The sequence below is a fragment of the Sminthopsis crassicaudata genome, chromosome 4 (assembly GCF_048593235.1).
Source record: "Sminthopsis crassicaudata isolate SCR6 chromosome 4, ASM4859323v1, whole genome shotgun sequence".
NCBI lineage: Eukaryota > Metazoa > Chordata > Mammalia > Dasyuromorphia > Dasyuridae > Sminthopsis > Sminthopsis crassicaudata.
In genome coordinates this window covers 222,260,188-222,280,403 of record NC_133620.1, presented here as the reverse complement: position 1 = coordinate 222,280,403, position 20,216 = coordinate 222,260,188, and the positions used below count along the sequence as shown (strand labels likewise).

Here is a 20,216-nt window from a genome sequence, read left to right as displayed (position 1 = left end):
TTAATTTGAGAACATTTAATTGCAAGGCAGAGAAGGACTTTTAAAGTGGGATGAGCAGGAAAATCTCTTTGAACTAGGAAGCATTCTCCTTCAGAATTACAATTTTCATAATTACTTTTTTCCAGGTAGAAGATCAGAGAGAAGTAAAAGCAGTAGACATCAAATCATCTGGATTTTTAATATATTTTCATTAGAGTTTCATGAAAGTTTTACTTGTAATAGTTTAATTGATTGGGATATGAATTTATGATTTTAAAACTTTTTGAAAGATCTCACAGGTCTGATAAATTATTACAATACTAGAAAGGTGGATCTGTCAAGAGTGAACTAGATAATATATGAGACTAGCATATGACCAATAACATGGAAGACTAGATATATTTTCCAACCCTGACAGACTCTTAAATCTCTTCAAAATAGATAGCAATTGCAGCTATTTCTAGGACCTAAAACATCAAAAATCCAAATGGAATAAGAACATGTTAAAATAATAGTGAATAAACTAACCCTTGTCCTTAACTTGAGCCTCTCCCCGTCAATGACCATGTTCTAGAAAGCTTAGCCAAATAACAGCTTAGAGAATAACTTAACCCTGTCCCTGCAACTCTCTATGTTACAGAAAACCAGAAGCATTCTCTGACTGGGACTGTATTGTGGTAGCATAATGTGCTATAATACTACATAGAAAACTGAGGAACAGATGGAACTGAGGCTGAGCATCCACCAGGCCTGCCAGAAGCAATGAGGAATGACAACCAGATGGGTCCAATTTGTTCCCTAAATGTCAACTGTGGCCAGAGACCAAGACAGATACCATATTAATTGCCAAGTATTGGAGGAAAATGAAATAGCTTTAAAATCCAACCCCCAGGCAAACAGCCATCAAAGAGAAAGAGGTCAGAAAGAGAGACAGGAAAATTTAAGGAATGAAGATTCAAAAGTTTTGAATGAAGTCCTATCAAAGAGATTACAGTAGTTCGCAAATTAAAAAAAAATCAAAATAGTAATTATTAATCATATTAAAATGAAAACATGTAAAGCCACATAATTAACTCCAGTGGTGCATAAAAAGGCTTTAACAAAGTACAATACTCACTTGTGTTTAAAAAGAAAGCTATAAGGAATAACACATAAGGATTATGTTGCAGTCACAATAAGTACCTAGCTAAAACCAAAAGTAAGCATAATGTACACTAGGGACATATACTGGAAGCTTTCCCAATAAATACAGGGATAAAGTGAAGATGCCAAGTCCCTCCATTGCAGTTTTAGTTTTGAAAATTTTAACAATACTAACATAACAACAACAAAAAAAATTAAAAGCACAGCAAGCAATAAGTAAAGAGTCAGAATAAGACATTTTTTCAGCCTAAAAAAATTTAGGTTAACAGGACAAATCTGGGACACCAAGGTGAAAACTTTGTCTGGTGTACACATATGCAGTGATGGCAGCACCAACAGTGAAGTCTTGAAAACAGCCCAGACAAAAGGCGCAGCTTTGAAAACTCTCAACCCAAAGAGTGATGAGAAAGAGATTACAGAGGTCCTTTTCCCAAAACTAGATATAGCTATCATTCACTGGTAATTCTGTCCATAAGCAGTTCTGGGTTATAGTTGCAGGGTAGAGAAGAGTACTTGTGTTCTGTCAAAAGGAAGTAGGAGCTCTGGTGACAGTTCCAAAGAAGAGAGGAACACTAGTATATGTTGCTGGAGAAGAGTGGGACTTTAGGCACAACTCCACAACCAAGAGAGGCACTAGCGCTTACAGCTGCAGGGAGTCTGCCAGGGCTCCTTCTTAGGTAAAGTCCTGAATACAGATCAAGAAAGTAGTCACCATACCTTTTTCCCGATTATACCACTTTAAAAACACTGAAAACTCAAAGACCCCAGAACTAGTACTGAAAACAGCAGCACAAAAAAACCTGAACCTTGGGATAGTGCCTTTCCAACCCCAGATCAATAGAGCTCAACTATAATATAAAGTTAAAATCAAGAAATAGTCCAGAAAAATAAGGAGGAAAAAAAAAAAAAAAAAAAAAACTTGATCATTAAAACCTACTAAGGTGATAGAGAAGAGCAAGACAATCTCAAAAGACAATATATGAAAATATTTGCAAGCAGTCTCAAAAAAAAAAAAAAAAAAACCTAACTGGATCCAAGTCCAACAAGAATTCCTGGGACAATTAAATAAAAAACTAGGAATAATAGAGGAAAAATAGGACAAATAAATGGAAGTGATGTAAAGAAAATTTACAATTTGGTAAGAGAGGGACACACACACACACACACCCTGAAGAATAGCATTAAAAACTACAACTGGCCTAAAGAGATAAAAATTCACCAAAGGAAGTAACGCTTAAAAAGCAGAGAAGACCAAGTGAAAATAGAGGAGGTACAAAAAATTTACTAAGTACAAGAACTTAAAAAGTAGAATGGACTAAGTAAAAAAAAAAAAAAAAAAAAAAAAAAAAAAAAAAAAAAAAAAGATAAGTTCACTGAAAAAATTCTTTAAAAATTATTACTGGGCAAATGGAATGTAATAACTACATAAGACATTAAGAAAAAAAAGAATCAAAAGAATGAAAAAAATAGAAGAAAATGTCATTTCACTGGAAAAATAACTGATCTAGAAAATAGTTTATGGATAGATAATTTTAGAATTAATGCACTTGTAAAAGCCATAAAAAAAAAAAGCCTAAACATCATACTTTATCAAGAAAAACTGCCCTGATGTCTTAGAACAGACAGTGAAACAGAAATTGAAAATAAAAAATCCATGATCTCAAATAAAAAGCAAAAACAGACCTAGTTAAAAGAGACCAAAAAAAAAAAAAAGTACAATAGACAATGAAGCAATATCAAAAAAATTTACAGCAACTTTCGACTTTCTTCTTCAAATATATATGGAATTGAACAAAATTTAGAAAAATAAGAGCCATTCCCCAATTGATAATGTATCAAGGAATATGAACAAGTATTTTTCAGAAACCAAAGCTTTTTATAATCTTATGAAGGAAAAAAAAATGGTTTTAAATCACTATTAATCAGAGAAATGCAAATTAAAACAACTTGAAGTACTATTCATACCTATCAAAAATAACAAATGCTAGAGATTAGAAAAAATAGGTACACTTGAAGTCAAGAGGACCTGAATTTAAATCTGGTCTCAGACACTTAACACTTCCTAGGTGTGTGACCCTGGGCAAGTCACTTATAACCCCAATAGCCTGAACAACAACAACAACAACAACAACAACAACAACAACAACAAAAGGTACATTAATAAATCATTGTTGGAGTTGTGACCTGGTCCAATCATTTCTGGAACCTTAAAACTGTGAATATCCATTTATTCAATAATATAACCATACTAGATCTGTTCCCCAAAGAGATCAAAATATAAGGAAAAGGACTTATAGTTATACATACATATATATATATATATATCTTAAGTTGTGTCTAAAACATATTCAACTAAAAAAGAAAAGAAGCTAGAAATTTGAGTCAGATGTTAAAAATATATAGGAATTTAAGACAAGTAAAAATGAATGGATGGATAGTTGTATGTTGTCTTTTCCCACTGGATTATAAAAACTATTTGGGAGTAAGAACTGTCTTTTTTTTTTTTCTTTCCAAATTTGTGTCCCTAGGATGTAGCACAATATCTAGCATATAATAGATACTTAAAACATTTTTAATGATTCATGAAGAACAAAATATATTGATAAAAATAATTTTTAAAGGCAATATAACTAAGACTAGTAAAGAGAATTAGCTCATACAAACTATAAATAAAGACTATATCAAATGTGAAAACTGAAAGAACATTTAAATTGAAATTGAAAAGAACATATTCAACAATATGAAAGGATAAGCTTTGTAACATTTCACCATTAATCAAAATGTATACTTTGGGGTATGTGTCCATCACTCTCATTCTCAAACTAAGGATAAATAGCCACAAGGAAATATTAAAGAAAATATTTTTCAGATATAGGTTAAATTAATTCTTTCATATTGCTTTCAATTCTGAGATTTATGATATGATAATAAATACTCTTTGAATCTATATTTTAAGAGTCAAATTGTATGTTATGAAGAATGCTTAAAAGTTATGTTATTAGATAAAATCCAGACACATTTTTAAGAATTTATATATAATGAGAAAAAGCATTACCTTGAAACAAATTCACACAAAAAATTTATGAGGCATTTTTCTCATCTGCAATTCCCTTTGTTTACTTCTCAACACACATACAAAAATGGTATCACTCATGGAAATGATATATACTGCTATAAGAAATTGATTTATAATCTTATTACCTCTTACAAGCATCACTATTTTACTAGACCCAGTGGTAAAGATAAGAATCATAACCATCCCCTCAGCAATACTGTCAACCACAGTTACTGGACTATAATAATATATAATATTAAGATCTCAGTGTCTATCTTGCAAAATGGATTTTCCTCCCTTTTTCTCTATGTAGTATATAATGAAAGATATAGGGGAAAGAAATACCTAACCAAAAGGAACATGGAAAAAATGAAAATCTAAAATTATATATATATATATATATATATATATATATATATATATGGAAAATATCAAATCTCAAATGTTGGGGGGAGGGGGAAGAAAGAAAATATTCATAAGTAGAGGTAACTTAAAATATTCATAAAGACACAGGCAAACATATTTCAGTAAGAAAACAGCAAGGAGACAATTTTACTTAAGTGGATAACTTTTTGCCTTAAAATGAAATCTCATAAAAAGTCATTCAACATATCTGATCCAGATTCTTAAAGAAAACTGCTGACACTCACATACTGGCAACTGATACCAACCTCTATTTCCTCTGACACAGAGAATTATACCACATGAAATGGATTTTGCTAAATTTTAAATTCTTCATCCTGAGACTAATTTGGCATAAAGTCCAACAGGCAATGTTTTTCCCAACCTTTACCACAGTACAAACAAACAAATCTTTTACTTAATGATCTGAGCTAATCTACTAATGAATAGAAGAGGATATTATCAAATGAACCAGCAGAAGCAGTAGTTAAACCATCATTGTTTGATTCCTAGTGCCTTCACTGAGACAGGGAAAGAAAATGGTGGTTAAATAATGAAGGACAGACTGATAAATCAACAGCTAATTCTTTAAAACATAAAATTTAACTTTAATTTGCATATATTTAAATATATTAATATAAAGAATATATATTACTTTTCTCCCCCCCCCCCCCCCGCTGGGGTTAAGTGACTTGCCCAGGGTCACACAGCTAGTAAGTGTTAAGTGTCTGAGACTATATTTGAACTCGGGTCCTCCTGAATTCAAGGCTGGTCCTCTATCCACTGTGCCACCTAGCTGCCCCCATATTACTTATTACTTTTCTTGAACTTCATTCCAACTCTGGAATTAACAAAAGAATGTAGTCTCCACCCTTGAGGTCTTTCCTGAAGACAAGCTGGTTCCTTCCAGAACCTTCATTTAAGGAGAGCACCAGGGTCAGACAAGTCTCATTCTTTTCCAGGTTGTACTAAGGACTTCTTCCATTACTTCCCACCTACTTCTTATGAAGAAGGGGATTTGTGTCTCCATCCATCTATCCCCCTTAGAATATAAACTCCTTGACAATAGTAGGAACTGCCTTCTTTTTTTTTATAATTTTATAATTATAACATTTTTTGACAGTACATATGCATAGGTAATTTTTTACAACATTATCCCTTGTACTGCCTTCTGTTCTGAACTTTCCCCTCCTTCCCTCCACCCCCTCCCCCAGATGGCAGGCATTCCCATACATATTAAATATGTGTAGTATATCCTAGGTACAGTATATATGTGCAGAACCGAATTTTGTTGTTGTTGCAAAGGAAGAATTGGATTCGGAAGGTAAAAATAACCTGTGGAGAAAAACAAAAAATGCTAACAGTTTACACTCAGGGGAAATATTTTTAAATGCACAAAATGAAATACAGGATTTCCAAAGAAACTAGTTATTGAAACACACTTATCAAAATATTAAAAAACCATAAAAGTTCATGGACACTGCAAATATTTTCATATATTGCCTTTTGAGATTGTCTTGCTCTTCTCTATCACCTTAGTAGGTTTTAATGATCAAGTTTTGTTTTTTTTTCTCCTTATTTTTCTAGACTATTTCTTGATTTTAACTTTATATTATAGTTGAGCTCTATTGATCTGGGGTTGGAAAGGCACTATCCCAAGGTTCAGGTTTTTTTGTGCTGCTGTTTTCAGTACTAGTTCTGGGGTCTTTGAGTTTTCAGTGTTTTTAAAGTGGTATAATCGGGAAAAAGGTATGGTGACTACTTTCATTAAGTCAAAAGTCAAAAAATAAGCTGCAAAACTGAGCAAACAAAACCAACAAGAACCTGATTATAAGTTACTATGGGACAGGAAAGATAAAAAGGCAAAGGAAGAAGACAACAATTTGAAAACATTTACAAGCAAAGCCTCAAAAGAAATGGTGATGTCTTAGACGAGCTCAAAAGAAATTCTAAAAACCAAATAAGAGTGGTAAAAGAAAAATTGGGTAAAGAAATTTAACTGATACAAGAAAACTATGAAATACTAATGTGGGAATATTGTTTTAAATGATTGTACTTGTATAACCCATATCAGACTGTTTGCTGTTTTCTGGAGTAGGGAAATAAGGAAGTCAAGAAAAAAAAAATCTGGAACTCAAAAATCTTAGAAAAATGAATGTTGAAAACTATCTTTATATATAATTGGAAAAAAAGTAAAATTAAAAAATAAATTAAAAGTAAAAAAGTGAAATTAAGAAAATTTTTTAAAAATTACTAAGGAACAAATCTTGTGTAATTGGAAAAATAAAATACTATCAAGGGTCACCAGTTTGGTAAAAGAGGCACAAAAAGTACCTGAGAAAATAATACCCAAAAAACTAGTAGAAGAGGCACGAAAATCCTATAAAGAACTCGTGAAAAAAAAAAAAAAAACTTGTCAAGTAGAATAACTAAATTCACTGAAAAAAAGATCTCCTTTAAAAAACACTTAGTCAAATTTAAAAAGAGGTACAACAACTCTTAAGAAATTACTTCCTTAAAAATTAATATAGGGCAACTAGAAAGAAGCTAATTACTCTATGAGATAACAAGAAAAAAATAAAATAGGTCAAAAGAATGAAAAAAAAAATTTAAATGTGTACTATCTTATTGGAAAAACAACTAGACAGAAAAGAAGTCAAATAGAGATTCTTTAAGAATTATTGAACTTCCTGAAAATCAAGATCAAAAAGAACCTAGAAATCATATTTGAAGAAATTATCAAAGAAAACTGTTTTGGTATAATTAAAACAAACAGTAAAAAAGAAACAATCTACAGATCACTTCTGAAAAGATATGCCAAAATGAAGATTCCTAGAAATATAGCCAAATTCCAGAGCTCCCAGGTCAAAGAAAAAATATTAAGCAGTCAAACAAAAAAATTCAAAGATCCTGGAGCCACAGTCTGGATCACAGAATATTTAGCAACTTTAGCATTAAAGGATCAGAGGGCTTGGAATGATACTTCAAAAAGCAAGAGACAGGATTACAACCAAGAATCACCTATCCAGCAAAACTAAATATAATCTTTCAGTGGAAAAAAAAATGATATTTAATGAAATAGAAGTCTTTCAGAGCTGAACAAAAAAAGATTCAAATACAAGACTGAAGAGAAGCATAAAAAAGGAAACATAAGAGAAATCATAATTGATTCAATAAGATTAGACTGTTTAAATTCCTATATAATGTGATACTTATAACTCCTAAAAATATTATTATTCTTAAGAAGGAATATACTTACATCAAAGACACAAGTGTAAGTTAACTATGATGGGATGACTTCAAAACAAACAAAATTAAGAAATAAGGATGCACTGGGAGATGGGGAAAGGGAGAGAGAACAAGGAAAATTATTTCACAAAAACAAGGTACAAAAGGAAAAGCTTTTAGAGTAGAGGGGAAATGGGAGGAAAAGCAATGTTTGAAACTTGCTCTCTAGAATTGGCTCAAAAAACAAACAAACAAACAAAAAACTCAACAACAATATACATATTCAAATGGGTATAGACATTTTTTTTACCCTTCCTCCAGGGAAATAGGAGGAAGAGATAAGAAAGGGGATGAAGAATTTGTTAGGAGGGCAGGGGAAGCCTGATAAAAGAATGGGCATTTTCCAGGAGGCAGTGATCAGAAGCAAAACAGACTTCTGAGGGGGGACAGGCTAAAAAGAGAGAGAGAAGGATAAACAGGGAGAATAATTGAGATGGAAGGAAATAAATAGTAACCATAACTGCAAATGTGAGATAAATGCACCCATAAATTGGAAGCAGGTAGCAGAACGGATTAAAAATTCCAAAAATATGCTTACAAGAAATGCATTTGAAACAAAGACACACAAAATAAAAACACAAGGCTAGAGCAGAATCTAATATGTTTCAGGTGATGATAAAAAAAAAATCAGGGATAGCAAGCATGATCTTAGAGAGAGTAAAAGCAAAAAATAGTACTTATCAAAAGAGATAAGTAGGGAAACCACAATTTCCTAAAAGGTATCACAAACAATCAAGTACTATTAATACTACACTTAAATGTATGAATTTGAATAGCATCCAAATTCTTTTTTTTTTTTTTTTGGGGGGGGGGGTGGCAATTAAGACAATTGGGATTAAGTGACTTGCCCAGGGTCACACAGCTAGGAAGTGTCTTGAGATCAGATTTCAACTCAGGTGCTCCTGACTTCAGGGCTGGTGCTCTAACCACTGTACCACTTAGGTGCCCCTAGCATTCAAATTCTTATAGAAAAAGTTAAATAAGTTGTAGGAGAATAAAGACAATAAAACTTTACTAATAGAAGCCCTAAATTTTCTTCTCTATAGAACTAGATAAATTTAACCATAGAATAAACAAGAAAGTAAAGAGGTAAGTAAAAATTTTTAAATGTTAGACAAGATAGACTTCTGAACAAAACTGAATGAGAATACAACAGAATTTTCCTTTTTCTCAACTGTACATGACACCTTTATAAAAAGTGACCATATGTCAGGGCTTAAGAATTTCACAAACAAATGCAGAAAAACAGAACTATGAAATAAATTTTGTTCAATAAAAATTAATTTAATAAGGGATCATGCAATTACATTCAATAAAGAGAAATGGAAGTACAGATTAAAAATTAATCGGAATTAAAGGCCTCATTTCCAAAATATATAGAGAATTGACTCTAATTTATAAGAAATCAAGCCATTCTCCAATTGATAAATGGTCAAAGGATATGAACAGACAATTCTCAGACAAAGAAACTAAAACTATTTCTAGCCATATAAAAGATACTCCAAGTCATTAATCAGAGAAATGCAAACTAAGACTACTCTGAGATACCACTATACACCTGTCAGATTGGCTAGAATGACAGAGAAACATAATGCAGAATGTTGGAAGGGATGTGGGAAAACTGGGACACTGATACATTATTGGTGAAATTGTGAAGACATCCAGCCATTCTGGAGAATGATTTGGAATTATGCTCAAAAAGTTATCAAACTGTGCATACCCTTTGATCCAGCAGTGTTACTAATGGGCTTATATCCCAAAGAGATTTTAAAGAAGGGAAAGGAACCTATATGTGCAAGAATGTTTGTGGCTCTTTGTAATGGCCAGAAACTGGAAACAGAGTGCATGCCCATCAATTGGAGAATGGATGAAAAAATTGTGATATATGAATATTATGGAATATTATTGTTCTGTAAGAAATGACCAGCAGGATGATTTCAGAAAGGCCTGGAGTGACTTACATGAACTGATGTTGAGTGAAATGAGCAGGACCAGGAGATTATTATATACTTCAACAACACTATATGATGATCAATTCTGATGGACGTGGCCCTCTTCAACAATGAGATGAACCAAATCAGTTCCAATAGAGCAGTAATGAAGTGAACCAGATACACCTAGCAAAAGAACTCTGGGAGATAACTATGAACTACTACATAGAATTCCCAATCCCTCTATTTTTATCTGCCTGCATTTTTGATTTCCTTCACAGGCTAATTGTACACTATTTCAAAGTCCGATTCTTTTTGTACAGCAAAATAACTGTATGGACATGTATACATACATATATATATATATATATATTGTATTTAACTTATACTTTAACATATTTAGCATGTATTGGTCAACCTGCCCTCTGGGGGAGGGGGTGGGAGGAAGGAGGGGAAAAGTTGGAACAAAAGGTTTTGCAATTGTCAATGCTGAAAAATTACCCATGCATATATCTGGTAAATAAAAAGCTATAATTAAAAAAAAAAGAAATAAATTCATTGGAAACTATATAATTCAATCCTAAACAATAAAGGAGTCAAAGGAAAACCACAGAAACAATTATTTCATTAAAGAAAATGACAACTATTAAGACAACATACTCAAATTTATGGGATTCATTCAAAGGAATCTTTAGAGGAAAATCTGTATCTCTAAACACTTAAAACAATAAAATAAAGGAAGAGCAATCGATACATTGGTTAAAAAAACTAGAAAAAGAACAAATTTTTAAAAATCCAAAAATCAAAGGCGAAATTAATAAAAGCAAAAGCAAGAAAACCAATGAATTATCAGATAAAACTATAAAACAGTTTTATGGGGAAAAATTAAATAAAATAGTTAAACCTTTGGTTAATTTGATTAAAAAAGAAGAAAATGAAATTACCCAGATCCAAAAATGAAATAAAGAGGAAATTAAAACAATTATTAGGAGTTATTTTACCAAATTATATGAAAAAATATCTAACAATCTAAATGGAATGGATGAACAGCTACAAAAGTAACATCAACAGAAGAGAACTAAAATACTTAAATGGCCCTATTCTAGTGGAAAACAATTGGACATGCCATAAATGAGCTCCCTAAAGAAAAAAAAATTCCCAGGACCAAGTGGACTTACAAGTGAACAATTAATTCCAATATTATATAACTCTTTAAGGAAATAGATCAATTCCTTTCATGACACAAATATGGTGTTGATATGTACATCGGGAAACAGAAAGAAAACTAGAAATCCATTTCCCTAATGAACACTGAGACAAAAAATTTTAAACAAAATATAAGGACATTACAGAAATATAACAAAGATAACAAATGTAGGGATGGTTCAAGTTTAGAAAAATTATCAACATAACCAATCATATCAATAACAAAATAAGAAAAATCATATGATTATCTCAACAGATGCAGAAAAAATTTCTTACAAAATACAATACTCATTTTTATTTTTAAAATATTTTTATAGCAAAGTTGCAGGATACAAAATAAACCTTCAACATTTCAATATACTAGCAACAAATCCTAGCAGCAAGAGAAATTCTATTTAAAATAACTGCAGTCCATCAACTAGGGAATGACTGAACAAGTTGTATTAACAATGTAATGGAATCCTACTGTACTCTAAAGAATTAATGAAACAGGCAGATTTCAGAAATGCCTAGAAAGATTTACATGAATTTAAAAGATTTTGTATAAACAAATCCAATGCAGTCAAGATTAAAAGGAAAGGAGAGAAATATTTTATAGTAAATGTCTCTAAAAAAAAAAAAAAAAAAAAAAAAGTATTTTTTCAAGTACACAGCTCATTTACTTTTCTTTTTTTTTTTAAGAGTATAGGTGTACATTCATTTTTAATATATTTTCATATGAATCATGTTGGGGAAGTAAAATCTGAACAAAAGAGAAAAACCATGAGAAAGAAAAAAAGTGAAAACAATATGCTTTGATCTGCATTCAATTTCCATAATTCTCTCTAGAAGCAGAGGCATTTTTTATCCAAAGATTTTTGGAATTGCCTTGGATCACTAAATTGCTGAGAAGAGGTAAAAGTCCATAATACTTGATTATCATACAATCTTCTTGTTGTTTTTTGCTATGCACAATGTTTTTTCCTGGTTCTGCTCACTTTGAGCTGAATTATTAATAAAATACGGGTCATTCTTCAGTTAATAAATGGTCAAATAACGTGAACAGGCAGTTTTCAGAAAAAGAAATTAAAATAGTCTGTAGTCATATGAAAAAAATTCTCTAAGTCACTATTAGAGAAATACAGATTAAACAAATCTGAGGTATTACCTCATATCTACCGGATTAGTTACTATGGCAGAAAAGAAAAATGACAAATTTTGGAAAAGAAAAATTAGAACACTAATACATTTTTGATACTAATCCAACCATTATGGAATTTGGATCTATATCCCAAAGGCTGTAAAATTGCACACCCTTTGACATCACTATGCCACCGTTATATTTCTATCCCAAAGATCAAAGGAAAAGGACAGACCCACACAGAAACACACACACACACACACACACATTTATAGCAGTTCTTGAAATAGCTAAGAATTAAAAATAAAGGAATGCTCATCAATTGTGGAATGATTTGACAATTGTGCTATATGGTTACTCTAAAGAAAAATATGGGAAGACATATAAAAGTGATGCTAAGTGAAAGGCACAGAATCAGAAAAACATTATACACAATAACAGCAATCATGTATAATAAACAGCTGTGAATAACTTAGCTATTTTGATCAATATGTTGATCCAAACAATTTGAAATAATTTATAAAATACTGCTGTAAACTTCCAAAGAATTGATGGAATCTGAATGAAAACTGAAGCATACTTTTAAAAATACTTTATTAATTTTTCTTCCTTTTTTAAAGTTTTTTTTTAAATTTATTTTGCCAGTATAGATAATATAGAAATGTTTTCCATGACTTCATGAATATAATCACTACCAAAATGCTTGCTTTCTCAAGAAGGGGAGAAATGGAGTGGGAAGGGAAAGAATTTGGAACTCAAACACTAAAAAAAAAAATAATAATAATAATAATAAATTTAAAAAAAAAAAAAAAAAGAAAAGAAAGAAAAGAAAGCCAGGGGCAGCTAGGTGGTGCAGTAGACAGTGTACCAGCCCTGAAGTCAGGAGGACCTGAGTTCAAATCTGGTCTCAGACACTTAACACTTCCTAGCAGTGTGACCCTGGACAAGTCACTTAACCCCAACTGCCTCAGCAAGAAAAAAAAAAAAAAAAGGAAAGCCAAGGAAAGGGAAAGTAAATTACTTTGTTTACATCAGTCATTACTAGAACACTAGAACACCACCAGTATATTTCAAAGTATTATAAAATCATCATTAGGATATTCATAAATGATTTGTTTATGTAAATATAAATTTATAAATATACATGAGCATATGTATAAATTTATACAAATATAAATAGTTTACATGTAGTTTAGAAAAAAGTATAGTATAATCTATAAGTGTTAAATAGAAAGGTTTCTTCAACTTACTATTTCTGACTTTTGATCCCCAAACCCTGAAGACACCAATCTAGGAATCATTAAAAGTAGCTGTTTCATCTCTTATATTAACCACATAATTGGGATATATGTGAATAATGACTTATAGTTTCAAAGAAACTGCCACACATAATGACATAAACATTCCACATTCTTACCATTTCTGCAGGATGTTAGCTTGCTTCTGAATTTTGTAAATAGTATAAGATGAAAGAGGATGGTACCAATAGTAAATATACTGAAGTTCAAAGTATATGCCCTAAAAAAAAATAAATAAAAAGTTTGCAGCCCTATACAGTTCTGAAGAACTGCTTCTGTTTTCTCAAAATTCAAATGCAATGACATAAATACCCTTCTCAACTTGCTAAATGAAAAAGGGAGGAAGGGATGACAAACAAACCAAAAAACCCTGAGAAAGAGTAAGACACAGGCTAAAGCACCCTTTTGACCTGAATATCAACTAGATGCCAATTTATCAAGATTCTTCCCTCCCTCCACTAGCATGAAATATCATTATTCTCTAAGTCTAGATTCCTCTCTTTAATCCCTTTATATCTGACCCTGGTGGACATAGAAAAGAACCATAGAAAAACCTGATTTAGACAAAAGCTGCCCCATTTCCTCTTAAGGCTGAAGTAGGGCAACTAACTCTATCTAGGACCTCAGCACATCTGTCTTGAGTCCATCTTCCCTGTTTCTTCATTTTCTAGCCATCTCCTCTTAATAAACTTAGTGTGATTTTTTTTTTTTTTTTTGAGTCTTCTTGAGCCAAATGTTTATTCATACTGGGCCTTTGGTACCCTAACCTACCTATAGCTATGTTAAGACAACGAAAGGTAACAAAAACGAAGTGTGAATATGGTTTAAATTCTTGAAGAAAGTCACAAATGTAAATATGATTAGCAAATAATGATCAATATGAAACAAGAAAAGCATCACCATGAGGCATTAAGACTGCTGTACGTGAACATCTTCAACAAACTTGTCTCTCACACTTTCTGGACTAAAATGAAATGAGTGCATTTATGAGTTCAAACTATTTAGAAAGGGATGGCAATGTTAACTGGCATTTGTTTGTTAGAGAAGTCAAGCTGAAATTTTTAATAACCATAATATTAATCCAAAAGTTAATAGTTTTGATTAATCATATAAAAATCAATTGTGCTACATTTCAAGTAGAACTCTTTGAAAAAAAATTATACAGACTAGCTTTTTTGAAATTAAATTCTGTATTTTTAAGATATATACATGTGACTCAAATGCACTATACAAGCTTGAATGTTTGACCTACTAAAGTGTATTAAACTGTTTCTTGGCAAGTTCTTTAGATTCAATCTTTTGGATTTTTTTTCCCCCAATGTGGTATTTTGTGTGAGCACCAATAATATTAGGGAAAAAAAATAGCCCCTAAAATGTATTGCCAAATACATATGATGCACAGGCTGTTTTCCTCACTACGACTCAGTAAAGATAAGAAATGGAAAGGAGACAAAGTGACTGGGTAAATGAACAATTGGAGATGGTGAAATCTAACCAAGTAATTTGGATTACTTAAGTACTACATAAAGCATAATTATGATAGATTCCTGCCCAGGCATGGAATATGCCTAAAAAGTTGCTAAGAACATACTTGTCAAATGACTGGCAAATTTGATCAAAAGGGTCTTAAATTTTAAAATATAAGGAAAGAAGATGACTTCCTATGAATATTTACCACACACAATACCTATAGATCGTAGCAGATTTTGGCTAAGATGGTGATATAAACAGGAGCAACTATTTATAAGGATTCAATAAAGATTTAAATAAGGATTCAAAAAGAACCCCAGATTGAGCAATGACCTAAGGAGAACCTAAAGTAAAGGCTTTATAGATACTACAACTCCACACAAAGACATAGCCAAAAATCTGTGAGCACCAGAGAAGAGATTAAATCACAAAAAAATGTCAAGCCAGGAGTACTGTGCTGTATTGCATGGAAGCTGTAGCCTGTAACCCAGAAGCAAGCTATGAACATGTGTACTCTGAAATAGTGGTGTGTTCATTCTAGGAATAGGAAGTCATTAAAGCTCACAGAAGGAGGACAGTAATAAGTACATATGTCCTATGGGATCTGAAAGTTGACAACATTCTGACCTGACTCTGAAGGCCTTAGAAAAGGCAAATCTATATTATCTGGGAAAGACAGGTGAGCATGACACCTGCAGTATCCACAAAAGCAAGCTCAGATACAAATCAAGACCAAGCAGTAGTACATCATCTTATCTACAAATGCAGGCATGAGAAGAGACTGACTCTAAAACAAAGTCTTAGTTCAGTAAAATAAAAATGAGTAAGCAACTCTTATTACTTAAAAAAAAAAAAAAGAGGGAGAGAACAAGTATTTTTATATACTCTATTTGCCAAGCATTGTACTAAATGTTTTACAAATATTATCTTATTTGACCTTCACCACAATATATTTATAATATATTCACCACAATATATATAATAATAAATGTTACTATCAATACCATTTTACAGCTGAGGAAACTGAGGTAAGGAACTTGTCAAGAATCATACAGTTAGTAAGTGTTTAAGGCCATATTCGAATTCAGGTCTTCCTTATTCCAGATTCAGCACTATATCCACTTTACTACCTAGATATTTCTATACAATAAGACAAGGACATTAAAAACACAAACCCAGCAGAAAAGCATAAATCCACAAGAACAACAAGCAGAGATTTATTAAAGAGTATGGCTAAGAAGGATTAGAAGAGTTCCTAGAATAAATGAAATATCAGAAAAAAGAAAATCATAAATGAAAAGAGCTCTAGAAGAAAGAATAAGGACACTAAACAAAAGGAGATGTTAAACCTTACCAAAATGACAAACCCTGAAAATTAGAACAAACCAAATATAGGTTAATGGCTACATGAGACAAGAAGAAACAATAAAACAGAGTCAAAAACAGAAGAAAATGGGAGATATACATAATCACTAATAACTAACCTGGAAAACAGTTCCAAGTATCATAAGTAAAAAGTCAATAAATTTTTTAAAATGATATGATGTTTCAACAGATCATTGAATGAAAAACTAGTAAATGACTTCTGTCCCTAAAATAAATATTCCCAAGAATATCACAGCCAAAATCCAAGAATTCTAGGTAAAAAAAAAAAAAATTAACATTAAGAGCCAAGAAAAAAAAATTGTTCAAGTAACAAAGAACCATAGTCAAAATCAAACAAGACTTGATCACCAATTTTAAGCAGAGAGCTTAGGACACAGTATTTCAAAAGGCAAAATATCAAGGCTGACAGCTAACAATAACTTACCCTCCAAAACTAAGTATAATCAAAGAGGAAAAGAAAAAAAAATTAACACAATAGAGAACTTCCAAGGATTACTGAAGAAAAGACAAGAGTTTAATAGACCCTAAAATATAACATAGCAATCAAAATATATATATATATTTAATAATTCAGTGTGATCAAAAAAAGTAAATACATTTGAGAAACTGTTCTTTCTTTCCAATAAAAGAATCAAAAGACCTTGAATATGGTGAGCAATTACTAACATTACAAAAATAAAATTAATTTTAATTGCATAGTTTCTGAATAATTAAGACTATGAACTTCTTAGAACAAAAATAAAAATTAACACAAAATTAGAAAACAAGAAAACCTTTAAATTTTGAAGTTCCAACATGACTTATTTAGAAGAGCTTCTGATAGTGAGAAATGGGAAATGTATTTACAGATAAGAACTATATTCATGGCATATCACCATTTGCTATTGAAGTTTAATTAATATAAAGAAATCAACTTCACAGGATGAGTATAGAAAGCACCAAAGCCAACAAACAACATAAGAATGTATGAAAGAGAAAAATAAAGATTCAATTATGAAACAACTTAGAATATAACAAGCAAGAATCTAGAATAGAACCAGTAAATATATGAAATCCTTGAAAAGTGGACAATCAACACAGATAATAAACTAATTAATCACATAAATTCCTTTGTAAAATTTTACAGATGAGAATGTTAAAATATTACAAGAAGCTGGATTAGGCAAATGCAATTTACTAAAAATTTAATGTGAAATCCAATTAACCTATATAGTCCCAAGATCTGTTAATATTTCTATTAACAAATTAATTTAATCATCACTAACAGTGGAATCAAAATATTAGAATTCTAAAATCATGGTCCCCATTATGCTACATGAGATAAACAGAAGAGGCACTAAATAAAGTATGATAGGAGAAAAACTAGATTGCATCAAGTGTACACACCAGTCACCTGTGATTGAAAGAAATGCAATTTTAAAGTGTTGAGGGGTCAATTTTTCAAGATATATGAAAAAGGAAAAGATAATGAAAAATAAGGGGGGAAAAAAATCAAGGACTTTATTTCTACTCAATACAAGTAATGCAGAACAATCAACAATCAACTTGTATGCCTTTTTACTCATCCTGCCCAACTATTATGAGAATTATCTACAAATTTATCAAAAATATTACTAATGAAAATATTATGAAGGAATAAATAGACTTCATAAATAATAGTCTTTTCAAAGACCATATTATTAAAATAATACAACAAACTGAAAGATACAGAGAATACAAAATCTTCCTTACTTTTCATCTAGAGTACTGTAATAATCTATTGATTTTTCTGCCTAAAGTATCATGTAGCAGCCAAATTGCTAATTCTAAAACAAAAGTCTACTAACAATAAACTACTCAAGAAACTACAATAGTTCCCCCCTTGCTGCCTCTAGAATAAAATACCAATTCTATAATTGGGCATTTAAATCCATCATAGTTAGCTCGAACCCAACTTGCTAAACTGATTTCACATTATTTCTCTTTATATACTCTATATTTCAGCCAAATGACATTCAATCTTCCACCTCCATTCCTCACACAACTGTACTTTATTACTGGAAAACGCTATCTCCTCCACTATACCAGTAAGAATCCTTAGCTTCTTTTAAAACTTCTAAAGTACTACTTCTAAGGGACGGCAATCTTTCCTAAATGAAGCCACAAGACATTCTGAGCGACAGACAGGAGGTGGCATATGACAGACAAGTTAAACTACTGCTACCATCTAGACTACCACCTCCATTCATATATTAATGGATACTGACCAGGATAAATCAGAGTAAGCACCAAATTCTTCAAATCAACTCTCCTGTTATCTATTATGGCACTCAGAGTGGTCAAGAACCTCAATTTAGAAGAGGCCCACCATTCCTTCAATCACTAGCACCAACTTCCTACCAACTGTTGCTTATAAGCAAATAAACCCAAACATCTCAGTAATAGGAACAGCTTCCCACTCCCTCAGAACACAATTCCGTCACCATATAGGGATGTAGAGATTTGTAGAAATATGATCTGTCAAATGTCTCTCAAATGCTTTTTCAGCAGCCATAACTAGTGAAGACATGGGGAAAAAAAGTTCTCACTTCTAAAGCCCTTAGCATTATTAAATGTTTCAACATCAAGAATTAAGATATAGTTTTATCTATGAAAATGACACTGAAGAGGATGCATCATCTCCTTTGCTACTGTGTCAACATGTTCTCCTTTTTTTAAAATGTGAACTCTCTGAAAGCAGGTACTATCTAATCATAACTACTTTGGATATAATAAGCATTTAATAGATGACTTTTTAATCATTCATTCATTCACTGAAGAGACTTTTTCTAGAAACAAACAAGGTAATATAGTAGATAAAAGCACAGGGCCTTGGAGTCAGAAAAATCTGAATTCAAATAAAGCCTGAATAACTTCTTAGCCTTATAAGCCTAAACGGATCATTTTACCTATATCTGCCTCATTTTCCTTAACTATAAAATAAAGATAATGGTAGCACCTACCTACCCTCATAGAATTATTGTGCAGAATGATTTTGTATCCCAAGTATCTTGCATGCATAGTAAAAGTTTAAGGATGCTTGTTAAATAAATAAACATCATAATAATTACTTTTTATTGACTATTAAAAGGAATTTGGTTTGGAAGAGCAAAAATACTACCTTACATATCTCTTACAATACAATGTCTTATCTACATCATATAATCATACAAATTGTACAATCATCTTAATCTCCATAAGACATAATAGCAAAGATTTGCAACCTCTCAAAACAGCCTTAATGGGGAAAAAAGTGAATTAAAATTATAAACTATTAAAAACTGTGAGAAAGAATTTCAAAAAAGCCAACTCCGTTTACATACAGCACAATGCGTGATCCTTAACTTTAAGTCTTCAGATACTATAATACTATATGACATATTCAAACTTCACTAGAAGAATACTGATATTAAAAAATATAGGGCTTTGGATCAAGTAGTCATTTAATAAATATATGTTAAACCGAATTGAACAGGTAACCTGTTTATTCCTATTATTAAAGATAAATTCCTTTTGAATAAACTTTGAGGATATTAAAATTTATGGGAACCTTAAATTTTTTTTCCAGGAATTATTCTTATTCTTTACATTCTGCTTTATTGCACAGAAATTTAGTTAACTTTATTTTGCTTAAAAATTATGGCATATAATTGGATTTCCAATAATTAGGCTGCTAAAATTATATGTATAACTCGGATAAGCACTTCAGCTAGGTAATGAACTAAACCCAAAATTAAGTAATAAAGTAAAATGGATTGTATTGTATTGGTCTTTTAGTGTCCCTTAAAATAAAAATTCATTTTAAGACCAATATTCTTCTGATGGTGTTATGTAGATAAATCATTTGACAGCATATTTCTCAAGGAATCAAAATAATTAGTTATTTAAAAAACAATGGAGAAACATATGATAGTCATAAA

The 20,216-nt window shown here is 31.2% G+C and overlaps 1 protein-coding gene across 2 annotated transcripts in view; it reads right to left on the bottom strand.

Moving 5' to 3' along the window:
- RNGTT (RNA guanylyltransferase and 5'-phosphatase) overlaps positions 1-20,216 on the bottom strand; it is a 313,552-nt gene that overhangs the window by 157,629 nt on the left and 135,707 nt on the right. The gene's annotated exons all lie outside the window — the stretch shown is intronic.